We start from the raw sequence: 12,848 nt of genomic DNA on the forward strand, positions 1-12,848 counted from the left end.
TGTTCGCTTTTGGTGTTCGGCTGGTTTGGTTATTTCAGCTTTCTGTTTGGTTCCTTTCACAGATCCAGTGGCTCAAAACAGCATTCTGATTTTCTTTTCTCCTGGGGTTTGGTTTTTGATAGGTAGAGGGACAGGGCCCACGCAGGGGTGGGGGTGGGGGGTCACTGTGCCGGAGAAAGGGAGGCGGCTGTGGTGAAATCATCGAGCAGAGGGGATTTCTACGAGAGGGACTCTCCGAAGTGAATGGGGTCCAAGGAGATCAGCAGGGTTTCTGTGTGCTCGTTTGGTTTTGTTCGTGCGTGTGTTTGTTTTTTCTGGACGAGGCCAAAGAACTCTTCAGGTGGAGGTGTGTGTCCAAAGGGTCTGACAGGATGGGAGGATGCGGGGCGAGTCAGTCCATGTGCCCAGAAAGAGAGAGAATCTGACATAGCTGAGACTCAGGCCTTTTTCAGACCTAGGCCCAGAGAGCAGTTCGGCTCCGAGCATTCACGGAGAAGTTCGCCGCCACCTCAGTCCTGTCCCCCACCCCCGCCCTCCCCCACGCCTCAGCCCCCAGTGAAGGAGGAATCATGAAGTGGCCGCACTTAGGCTAAGCCAATTTTTGGCTTTATGCTTACTGCTTGCTTTTAGAACCATCAGCAAACTCGACTGACCAGACACCGCTCCCAGCTCCAGGCCCACTGTTAAAAACAGCTAAAGTTGTCGATTCTAACTGTTTGATTTGACCTTCCTCTGATCGTTCAACTTGACAATCATGTTTGGCGTCTGAGTCTTTCCCCAGGAAGGGAGTCACGGGAGGATAAGCTCAGGAGAACGACCAGCCCCCTCCCACCCCCCACCCCCCACCCCGAGTTCCTCCGTGGCGCTGGTGCCGCCGGGTGAGTCTGACCAGATAAAGAAGGTCACGGGCTGATGACCTACTAGACCACCAGGAGGTCCCATGTTATCAGACACTCATCCAGATTTAGGAGGAAGTTTCATCAGAGACCCTTGTTGATCATGAGCACCTTTTGTGCTCCCGCCTGTTGTGATTCCCTTTCATGCTCCAACCTGTTCGTCCACAGAAGCATGAAACCCCAACCCCAAGACGGGTTCACAGTTTGGAGGGCACTAGCCTGCTGTGAGTCCCCTTTGCCCAGCAAAGCAATCAAGCTGCCTCTTTTCTTCTAAACTCTAAGACCCTGTCTCTGGGTTATTTGGCTCGTCAGGGACGGGGTGGGGGAGGGCGATCTTTCGGCAACACCTGCAGAAGTTTCCCTGAGTGGCAGGAACCAGCGTGGCCCTCAGGCCTCAGCCCCGCAGGCAGGCAGGCAGGCAGGCAGGCAGGCAGGCAGGCAGGCAGGCAGGCAGACAGGCAGGCAGGCAGAGTTGGAGCGACCGTTGGTCCCGCCCCCGCCCGCGCTCCACCCCCCCCCGCCCCCGCCGCTGCTTCCGCCGCCGCCGCCGCCACCGCCGCCGCCGCCGCCTCCCAGGCCTTCTCCACCGATCGGTCCCAAATCGACTGACTGTCTCCTGGAAGCGGGGGCGGGGACGTCAGGAGGATCCATTCGGCAGGGCCTCGTTCAATCGCTTCATTCAAATGCAGAAAGCTCTGTGCTCAGGTCAGAGCCTTTGACTTGGCCTCCGGCTCCTCTCTGTTGAACGGCTTTTGTTCTTTGGTTTCAATTTCCCCACCCTTAGGCCACCCCGTCCCAACTGCACGGAGGGAGGCGGGAGGGAGGGGGAGAATCTCGCCTGGTCTCAGGCCAAAGGAGTCCCCTCCTTTTCCTAATCTGGGTAAACCCCACTACACCGTTTGAGAATCATGGAAGGGCATGGAAGCAGACCTCTGACTTGATAGATTCCTCTGGGATGGGAGACTTTAAAAAAACAAAATTCTTTTTCCCCTGCTTCCAGGGAGGCAGAAAGGAGGGCCAGAGTGTTCCTCTTGCCTCGGGCAGTTCTTTGTTTGTTTCTTTCTTTCTTTTGTTAAATCTTTTTTTTTTTTTCCTTTTTTTCTTCCAGTTTTATTGAGACAGAGTTGACATACAGCAGTGTATACTTTGGGGGGGGGGCGGGGAGAGGAATTCGATTTTATGTATTTATTTTTGACCGGAGGTACTGGGGATTAAACCCAGGACCTTGTGCTTGCTTGCTAAGCACACACTCTACCACTGACCTATATCCTCCCCCTTGGCCAGTTGTGAAGTCCCTTTCATTCAGCATAGTCCATCGGGCACATTTTGGGGCAGCCTACTCTGGACCCCAACATTTCCCTATTCTGTAACTTCCCTGGAAGTTTTACACATTAAAAGCTGGGCTGTTGACTGTGCATGTGCGTCCATGCGTGCGTGCGTGCGTGCGCGTGGTGTGGGGGCAGGAGGGAGGGAATAGTTTCCTAGAGGGCCTGCGTTTCATGGACCCAGTTTCTTAGTTCTGAGAACAGGTCTGTTCAAGGAAACAGTTGTAGTATCTCGTCTCAGGAGGCGGTGGTGTCGATGGGCTTCTGAAGCTAGGCCTAGGGAGCAAGCAGTCAGGTATCGCCTAAGAGGCACTTGTGTGGAAAACCAAAGTACAGCAAAAAGGTTAATCATTGGAGCAGATGAGAAACCAGATTCAGGGCCGGGAGTAGGGGGTCAGTCTGGTAGGAGATTTCCACACATCGGGGTCATCGAAACGGCTCGAGCAGTTTGAAATGCCTCTGATGATGTCCTGGGGTGTTCGGCTCAACTCTCTGAGCGGCTCCTCCAAAAACAGGCCCTAGGATGGTTTCCACAGGAGCTGTTGTGGCCATTTCTCTGACGTTTACCTCCCGTTGTCCAGCTTCAGTCTGCAGGGCTTCAGGAGACGGAGCATTTTAGTACTCAATGATGCCAAGACAAAAGGGTGAGAGAAAATGGGAAACGTTCGTGGAGATGGTCCTAGGCAGATAGTGGAGGCAACTAGAAGACCTTCAGTCTCCGGGCCGGCTTTCAGGTTGAGACAAAAACCCTAAGGCAAGCGCTTGCTGCCACAGCACATCGACTAACACGGGAACCATCCAGTGAAGATCAGCACGGCCCCTGAACGTGGACGACACACGCACATACGTGAAGCGTTCCGTAGCTTTAGTGATGTCAGTCACCCAGAGGAAGACAGATATCCTATGCCATCACTTCTAGGTGGGATCTGAAAGTAAGTCAAGACACCCATCCATACATAAATAACTCCATTTTAAAAAGACTCCAAGGAACCTATTTACAAACCAGAAACAGACTGGACTCGCAGACATGGAAAAGAAACCGATGGTTAACACAGGGGACAGGGTAGGGTGGAGGAACGGGGGAGGGCAGAGGGATAAATCAGGAGTTTGGGATTAGCAGATATAAACCACCCTATACAAACTAGGTACACAAGTAGGTCCTACTGTCTAGCACAGGGAACTATGTTCAATAGCTTGTAATAACCTATCCTGAAAAAGTATACGTGTGTGTGTGTGTGTGTGTGTGTGTGTGTGTGTGTGTGTGTGTGTGTGAATAAGTGAATCACTATGCCGTACGTCATAAATGAACACAACATTGTAAGTCAACTATACTTCCATTGACAGAGAGTTCCTACAATAAACAGGCAGGCAGGCAGGCAGGCAGGCAGGCAGGCAGGCAGGCAGACAGACACAGACACAGACACACAGACACACAGACACACAGACACACACACACACACACACACACACACACACACACACACACACACACACACACACACACCCCCCACAGACACAGGGGAACCCTAAGGAGAACGAGTAGCACTAGTATCTCTTATCCATGCATGTCTATCCCAGTTTAATGGAAACCTAAGTTTTTGCCTCCAAGTCAATGATGCTAATAACTCTGCTGCCAAGAATAGAAAAATCCTCACGGAGGATTTCTGAATCCCAGAAGGGTCAGGGAGGGAGAAAAAGAGAAAGGATTCCATTCTGCTGACAGAGGTATGATAGTTACCATGTGGGTGTCCGCCTCTAAAAGGGAAGGAAGGGGAAAAAACAGAAGTTTATTTTCCCTTGTATCTGAAAAGAAAAAAATTTAAAACTCAATCCTCTTGGAGACAAGAAGTCGTACACACCTCATGTCACTGATTCTCCTCCTCCACCTCCTCCTCCTCCTTCCTCTACTTCTTCTTCTAGTCTATATCTCCCATGGATTCTGACGACCTTGCCTGATGATGGCGGGTGATGGGGGCAGAGATCGATCTTTCTGAGAAGTAAGTTGGCAAGCGCTTTAGTGAAGCCTCGTAGGATTTACCCAGCGAAGCGAGTGCCTTCGTCCCTGGAGGCTGCGGAAAGTATGTCCCCAAGTCACATACGCATGTGTTTGTCTTTTGTTGTCGTTGTTGTTGTTGTTGTTGTTGGTGGTGGTGGTGGTGGTGGTGGTGTGTGTGTGTGTGTTTGTTTGTTTGTTTGTTTATTTGTTTGTTTGTTTGTTTGTTTGTTTGTAGCAGTGTCCTGGCCATGCTGATGGCATCAGGCTTGCAGCGGGGGAAGGAAGGCTTCAACCCCTTTGGAAGTCATACCTACCATCCCAAGAACGTCTGGATGACCCCTACTATGTGGCAGTTGAATGGGGGCCAGTTACTGGGGTTCAGCGTGTCCAGAGAGAGGAGGTCTGAGGCCTCTGGGGACAAAAAGTTTGTATGTATGTATGTATGTATGTATGGCCAGTTGACTGTTTTTGCGGTCCTATAGGAATCTTCCTGCCCCTGTCTATTGAACAATGGGAGTCATCTTCCAAGTGCCCTGACACCAGACACCACGGTGGGTGAAGGAATGCGGGTGGGGTGGGGGTGGGTGGGGGAGGTCATCCAGGAAGCTGGGAGAAACCGAGAACGTCCGTGGGTCGGTGGGTCGGCCTGTCGGATGGTCGCCATGCTGGGTTTCCCCTAACCCAGGCCATTTGCCGAATGGACAGAACAGACTGGGGCCACGTGTGCCACCCACCCTCTTTCCGGAGGCTGTGGTCCACTGTGTTTGCATGAAAGTCAGTGAAGGAGGCATCTCCTCGGGACTCGGTTCCGTCCCTTTCACGAGAGCCTCCACTTTGGATGACAGCCAGCCAGCCAGCCAGCCAGCCCTCGATGCCAGGGCAGTAGACGACTGCCAGGAATATCCCATCCTTTCTGGAACCCTGAGTGTACCCACCTGTACAGACACAAGGCTGAAGAATACATGACGTTCCTTCCTAGTTGACAGCACTCCCCATGTCACTGAAACAGTGTCCAGTACGCTGACGTCATCTCCTCCCTCTCCCACACCCCCGCACGCGCACAAACACGCGCGCGCGCACACACACACACACACACACACACACACACTCTGTCTGTCTGTCTGTCTGTCTGTCTGTCTGTCTGTCTGTCTGTCTTCTAAGGATGGAGAAGAGTTTGCTGAGCTATTTCGGGTGCCCTCTCATCCTAGTTCCTATCTCCAAGTTGGTTCAAAGTCCAAAAGGCGGTCAAGCACTTAATCAGATAGGTCCCTCGTAAAGAATGCCTCCCACATCACGACGACAGGCTTCTTAGGCCAGCCGAGAAGCTCCTTCAGTTCTGCGCCCATCTTGGCTCTAAGTTGATATCAGTCTGTTACGGAAATGACAGGCCAGCCAAGAAACAAGCACCTCTCGGAGGGTTGGAGTACTCAGATTTATTACGCCGGCGGGCTCAGAGGGGCTTCTGCTCCGAAGCTCTGAGCACCTCCAAGACGTGCACATGAGGTTTCATAGGGTTAATTACAAATATGGGTCTATTCGCCAATAAGGCTCAAACAACAAAAAGCAAAGGATCAGTACACTGGAGCTTATCAATTTGGAACAGATCACGTTACTGACACTTGTTGAGCTTGGATTTACGAGTTAGCTTGTTAGCCCAGTAAACTGACACTAAACTTCAGATTTACGAGTTAGCCCAGCAGAACTTAGATCAGTAAACGGACACTTATCACACTTAGATTTGTGACTTTAGCTTGTTAGCCCAGCTGGGCTTTTCCTTTACAAGTCCTCCAGGATCCAAGAAAGCCACGTTGGAAAACAAGTGGTGATTCTGATGGGACAGGAGATCAGTCATTTGGGGGCGAAGGGTGGGGTAGGGAGACATACCAGCCTGTCTGTCTGTTTTCACCCAGTGTGGGAGCCGTCCCAAAGAGATAACTCGAGAAGAGAGAAACAGGGAGTTGACAAAGAACACGTGCAGTGGCGTGCCCTCCCCCCCCCACCCCAGGAGAAGGCCAAGCCAGAAGTCCCTCCGGATGGCGGGTTCCGGACTCCAGCTTCCAGGGGAAGCGATGTTTTTTTCCTCCCCATTTCAGGCCCGGAAGAAGAGGGAGAGGCAGAGTGTCCTTCTCGGGCATCCGCTGTTTCTGAAGCACGCTTGTTGCCAAAAGATCGGCCCCCGTCCCCGACGAGCCCAAGAATCCAGAGACAAGGTCTCGGAGCTTAGAAGCAAAGAGGCCATTTTATCGCTCTGCCGGGCAAAGGGGATTCACAGCAGGCTAGCGTCTTCAAAACTGTGTACCCACCTTGGGGATGGAGTGGGTGGGGTGGTTCTAGAGCCATAGCTCAAACAATCGGGCATCGATCACCATCCACAGAATCGTTTTCTCATCAGAAGACTCAGAATGGTGTCACGATGCCTCCAGGTGACCCATTCTATAGAGGCTGGTGGTTAGATCTCGTTATCTCATAAGCACTCAAGGTGTGGCCTTCTTGGTCACTCAGGCTATTTTGTCAGGTCATTAGTCCCGTGACCGACCTTCTCCTCGGAGAAAGACTCAGAGACCCAGCATGATGATGACTTTCAATGAGTGAAATACAGTAGAAACAGTAAGATCGATAGCTTCCAGTTTCAACAACAGGCCTGGAACCGTGAGCAGCAACCAGTCAGTCAGGACAGTTGACCGTTTTCAGGGCGAGCATAAGAAACCGAATGACACCCCCCCCCCAGCAAATGAATGAGTGAATGAATGAATGAATGAATGACCTAATGATCCTCCCCCCCCCCCGCCAAAAAAAGAAGCAATAATCCGTTAGCCTAATTCCGGCCATTTTATTCATCCTCCTTCACCCTGAAGCCCCAGTCACCCACGTGCCACAGTGGTCTGTTTTCTGGTTTCCTCCACCACCCCACCCCCCACCAACCACCACCCCGCCAACATCCCCCCATGCCCAACCACCGCCCCAAGTGTGGGACTGGACGGGGGTGCAGGGGGCTGAGGGGGCGGCAATGGCGGCTTGAGGTGAGGGTGGGGAGTGTTCCGCCCAGATCGTATAGGAAGCTCAAACACAGCTGCAGTACGAGACAAGATGGTAGATTTCTGTGAGTCCTCCCTCCTCTTAAAATCCGTCCTAAGGAGGAGACAGACAGAAAGAGAAACATCACCCTCACTCCCAACGCCTCCTGCGCCCTCGATGCGCCCCAAAACAACAACAAGAAAAACAAAAACAAACACGACCACAAATAAGTCGCTATCCCTGGGGAAGAAGGATTCGATGGCATGGGGATATCATTCTAAAATTCATTCCCTCTTCATCACATTTCATGGAAACCGATTGCAATCTATGAGGCCCTGTGAAGGTAGGGGTTGGGGGGGTAGGGAGGAGGGAGGGAAGTGAAGGGGGGGGAGAGGGAGAGAGGGAGGGGGAGAGAGAGAGAGAGAGAGAGAGAGAGAGAGAAAGAGCAGAGGAGAGGAGGGATAAAAGGGGAGAGGACAGGAAAGGAGAGGAGGGAAAAGAGGGGAGGGGAGGGGAAATGAGAAGAGGCGAGGGGAGAGGAGAAGAGGGAGAGGAGAGGAGTGGAGGGGAGAAGAGAGGAGTGGAGGGGTGAGGGGGAAGGGGGGAGAACAGGGAAGAGGAGAGGAGGGGAGAGGAGAGGAAAGAGAGACAAGGGAGACAGACAGACACGCATGCGCGCGCGCGCACACACACACACAGAGAATAGCGAAATGGAGAGAGAGGCAGAGAGAGAGAGAGAGAGAGAGAGAGAGAGAGAGAGAGAGACAGACAGACAGACAGACAGACAGACAGACAGACAGACACGGATCTAGGTCAGGGATACTACACATGGGTATTCTTCTGAGTGATTTTATGTGTTTTCTCAATCGCCACCTCTATGGAGATAAAAATCGCTCCCATAAGATGAAGGGAGTCCTTCTGCCACCGCCCACGGCCCCGCCCACCAGCACCGCTTGTGTTTGTCAGGGATTCCAAGCCAAAGCACGTGGAGGAGCGGGAGAGCTTCCTGGCAGCCCAAGGAGGAGGAAAGTCCGGCAGCATGAGAGAGGTGGTTGGCACGGGGAAGCTGGAGGCCGGCTGACGAGAAGATGGGTGAGGGGGCAGGGAGGAGGGTTTCCCAAGTTGGAGAGCCAAGACGAGGGAGGGGAGCTGTCGGTGGCTGCGTTCTGACCCCGACCCCAACCCTGACTGGAGCGGATCCCTGAAAGGAGGCGGTTCGGGCTCTCTGGCCGAGAACGCCCCTCTCTTCCTCTTTGTGCAGAAACACCTTCCGCAGACCGAGAAAGTCCATCCCGAGACCCTCGTCGGAAGAGTCCTTTCCAGACCCATCACGATCCTCCTGGGCCAAGGGGTCCAGGGGATGGGGCGGGGCCTCCATTCGATCCGTCTTCCGTCCGTCCGTCCATCCACAAGATCTTGAACATCCATGTAGGATTCTGGATGGTAGCAGTTTTCCAGGATCCTCCAAATCCTTGTAAGTCCTCTCCTGGCAGATTCGACCCCTAGGTCGTACCGCGCAGCACAGGGCACTAGATTCAGTCCCTCGGGACGAGGGTTCCTGAAAAAGACCAGGAAAAAGAAGAACAGAATCACTATGGTGTGCACCAGCCAGAAACCAGCACCACCTTGTCACTCTAACAGACTTGCAAAAGGCGGGGTAGGGAGAGAAAGTCATAGGATGGCTACCATCCCTCCCACCCCCACCCCACACGCCAAGCCCCAGACCATCGTCATCCCTGCTCCCCCTCCCCTCCCCTTTCCTCTCCCTTCCCCCTCCCCCTCCCCCTCCCCTCCATCGACGCCCGCCTCCCGCTTGTACCCCACTCCTCTGAACCCAGCACCACCCACCCCAGCCTGGACGGGCTCGGCTCAGATCGGCTCGGCTCGGCTCGGCTCGGCCCGGCCCGGCCCGGCCCGGCCCGGCCGTCCGGTCGACTTCTTCGCAGGGTCTAAAATAGCGCCCGGCCGACAGGCAGGTGGCACATGGCACATGGCAGGGGAGCGAGCGGGACGGTTCGGGATCTCTGGGTGGCAGGGACACGCGGCCGGACAACCAGGAGCACGGACGGCCTGGCGTGCGTTTCTCCGCTCGGGGGGGCCTCGACCAGAGACCGTGGTACGGGGAACGGGGACACACACACACCACACACACACCACACACACACACCACACACACCACACAGACACAGACACACACACACACACACACACACACACACACACACACACACACACACACACACACACCCACCCCTTCACCCCCACCCCCAAACCTCTGACAGCTTTCGTTTGTTTTCGGCCGACCGTCCCTCGATGAGGTACGAGTGCCTTGGCTGGGGCTGGGGGGGGGGTGGAGTTCCTCCCTCCACAACGACCCCACACGGGCTCTGTTCTGGTCACCCGAGTCCTCTTCCAAGTCAGACCACAGGCCTCCATCACCCGGCGCGAGCACTCGGGGAAACAGTCACCATCCTCATCGCTCCGCTCCACCTCTACACGTGAAGAACTGTTCCCAGCCCACGCCACTCCACCCCACCCCACCCCACGCCCCGATGCCACCCACCGCAGTGGAGAGAAACGAGACGAATCCACAGACGTGCATCAATCCGATGAAGAAAACGACGGCCCTATTCCAAGGAAGCATAGATATCTAGGTAGGAGATTCATCGAGTACTATGGAGGCGGTGGGAAAGGGGGGGGTTGCGGTGGGGAGGGTCTAGAGATCAGGCAGTACAGCCCATGCTTAGCATGCAAAAAATAAAGGTCCAGGGTTCAATCCCCAGCACCTACTCTTCAAAAATAACCCGAGAAGAAGCAAGACGGCGGAGTAGAAGGACGCTCGTAGCTCACCCTCTCCCACAAATACACCAAAACTCACATCGACGGACCCACTCGGCCAATCAGACCACCTGCGGAACTCCGACAGAACACCGCCCTCTTCGAAAGACAAAGACGCCCAAAATCTGGTAGGAGAAAAGGAGAAAAGAAAGAGTCAAAAGCAAAACAGTGCGGGAGGGACCGGCAGAGGAGGAATAGGTCTCGTTCGCCAGACCTCCCCGTCTCCAACGGAGAGGCCGACGGGACGGTGGGGGAGCCTCCGAGTCTCAGAGCTGCCCGGAGCGCCCCTTGACCGACCTATCCAAGTGAAACGGGCACAGAGGGTCCCCGCGACACCCAGCCCGAGTCGCAGGCCGGCAGCCGGGGGCCGGGACAGGCCGCACGAGCCGGGCAGAGGACCGTGGCGGCGGCACCACGCGCCGTGGCCAGGAGGGGATACAGAGCAGAACAACCCGCCCCCCCAACCCGTCCATTACGGGGAAAGAAAGGCAAAGCAACACGGCCGGTGTGCCCTGGGGAGAGGGGCGCCGTAGCCTCCATCTCCTCAGACCCGCGGCGCCATCACCGGCCCTTCTCGCGAGAAGAGAGGCGGGGCGCAGCCACAGCCGCCATAGCCCCTGGCGCGCGGCGCGCAGCGCGCGGGCGGGGGCGGGAGCGGGGGCGGGGCCGAGACTCGAATCCGCACCCGGGGGCTCTGCAACCTCCTAGGCAGGACTGAGACTCGTTTTCAGCCTGAGGCAGATATTATATATCTGCCCCGGTACCTCAGAGAACTCGCGCCACCAAGACTAAGAAGGAGCCGAGTTTTGGAATGCAGCAGGGGCGGGGCGGTTCCACCGTCTTCCCCGAGCCCACCTACGGAGAGGAGCGCCGACCCGAGGCGGAGCACACAGCCGCACAGAGCAGCGGAGCGACCGGCGCCGGGAGAGGGCAGGCGGCCAGCCACCCTCCCTCCTTCCCGGCAGGAACGCAGCATCCGACCGCGGTGCCAGGAGGGGGCGCGATCTACTTGCCCACAGGCACCGAGGGCAGCACAGACGAGGGCGCCGACAGAGGGCCCGCGGAAACAGCAAGCTGAGTTCACGAAACAGGGCGACGACAGAAAGACTTCTCGGTGAAACCGTTAAGAGCGCACCGTCTCCAGGAGAACACATCCTTTTTTTTTTTTTTTTTTTCCTCTTTTTTTTTTTCTTTTCCTTTTTCTTTTTTAATCTCTTTTACATCGGTTTTACCTTCTGTTACCTTTTTAACCTTTACTTTTGAACAGTCGTATACGTTTACGGTTTTAATCCCTTTTAAATGTTTCATTTCAAGTCTTTTCATTATTATTATTTTTAAACATCCACCCCCTTCCCTTTTTCATTCTCTTGGTTTTGATCTCCTGTTACTGGTTATTCACAGGTTTCAAATATTGTTTCTCGATTTTTTTCCTCCTTTTTATTAAGGTTATTAAAAGACGTCTCAACTCGATCGCTATTCTGCTTCCACTTACTCTTCTATTCATGATTACACACTGTCTTCAAACCTTTTCTTTCTCCCGTCTTTTAAAATCCTCTGTTTTATCTTTTGTTAAAATCTGTTCTATTTCCGATTACCTTTTAAAAATTTACTTTTGAAACAACTGTATATTATTTTCTGATCTTTTCTATTTGTTTTTAAAGGCTTTTAGAAGACGTCTCAGCTCAATTGCTATTCTGCTTCAACTTGCTCTTCTATTATTGATCGTACACTGTTTTCAAACCTTTTTTTCTCCATTCTTTTAACATCCTGCCCCCACCCCCTCTCTCCCTCTCCCCCTCTGTCTCTGTCTCTGTCTCTCTCTCTCTCCCCCTATCCCCCTCTCTCTTTTAAAGTTTTATGCCTGCCTAGGCTTTCGATAAATACATAAACTCCTTAAGGACACCAATAGATAACTGATACTCCTTAAGCCACAGTGCCAGAGAGATAGGAGCATTATGAAGAAGCAGAGGAACCACTCCCAATTAAAAGAGCCAGAGAAATTCCCTGAAAGCACGATCCATGAAATAGACATGGATGGCCTGCTCGATCAAGATTTCCAAAAAGGAGTGATCCAAGTCCTGAAGGAACTCCAAGAGATAGTGTTGAGAGATATACTATACGTCAAAAACGAAATCGAAGCTATAAAGAAGAGTCAAGGAGAACTGGTCCACTCATTGGCTGAAATGAGAACTGGTCTAAAGGCTGTCCAAAGCAGGCTAGATCACGCAGAGGAACGAATAAGTGGCCTAGAAGGCAGGACAACAGAAAGAACCCAATCAGAACAGCTGAGAGAAAAACCAATAAAGAACAACGAAAACCATCTTAGGGACCTAAGGGACCCTCGAAAGCGTGCCCATCTACGCACAATAGGGGTTCCAGAAGGGGAAGAAAGAACCAAGGGGACCGAAAAGATATTCGAAGAAAGCATGACTGAAAATTTCCCAAATCTAAAGAAGGAATCAGATATCCAAGTCCAGGAGGCTCAGAGGGTACCCAACAGAAAGAACTCAAACAGGCCCACACCAAGACATAGGCTAATCAAGATGGCCAGAGTCAAGGATAAAGCAATGATCCTAAACGCCTTTAGGCAAGAGAAAAACAGAGTGAGTTTCAAGGGAACCCCCATAAGGCTCTCAGCGGATTTCTCTACACAAACACTACAGGCCAGAAGGGAGTGGCAAGATCTATTGAAATTCTTGAATGAAAAACAAAACAAAACAAAACAAAACAGACAAAAAGAAGCAGCCTAGGATACTCTATCCAGCAAAGCTATCCTTT

The 12,848-nt window shown here is 53.1% G+C and overlaps 2 long non-coding RNA genes and 1 other non-coding gene across 3 annotated transcripts; 2 read left to right on the forward strand and 1 right to left on the reverse strand.

Annotated features, from left to right (window-relative positions):
• The first annotated feature begins 619 nt into the window (after nt 1-619).
• On the forward strand, nt 620-5,195 carry LOC141573371 (uncharacterized). Its single transcript, XR_012499073.1, has 2 exons — nt 620-1,601; nt 2,803-5,195. It is a non-coding gene; the product is annotated as an uncharacterized LOC141573371 (long non-coding RNA).
• LOC141573499 (U6 spliceosomal RNA) lies at nt 2,980-3,088 on the forward strand. Its single transcript, XR_012499300.1, has one exon. It is a non-coding gene; the product is annotated as a U6 spliceosomal RNA (small nuclear RNA).
• A 1,828-nt stretch (nt 5,196-7,023) lies between the features above and the next one.
• On the reverse strand, nt 7,024-9,711 carry LOC141573370 (uncharacterized). Its single transcript, XR_012499072.1, has 2 exons — nt 9,081-9,711; nt 7,024-8,790 (listed from the first exon to the last, which is right to left on the reverse strand). It is a non-coding gene; the product is annotated as an uncharacterized LOC141573370 (long non-coding RNA).
• Between the last annotated feature and the right edge of the window lie 3,137 nt (nt 9,712-12,848).

This window comes from Camelus bactrianus, chromosome 15, assembly GCF_048773025.1.
Source record: "Camelus bactrianus isolate YW-2024 breed Bactrian camel chromosome 15, ASM4877302v1, whole genome shotgun sequence".
Lineage (NCBI taxonomy): Eukaryota > Metazoa > Chordata > Mammalia > Artiodactyla > Camelidae > Camelus > Camelus bactrianus.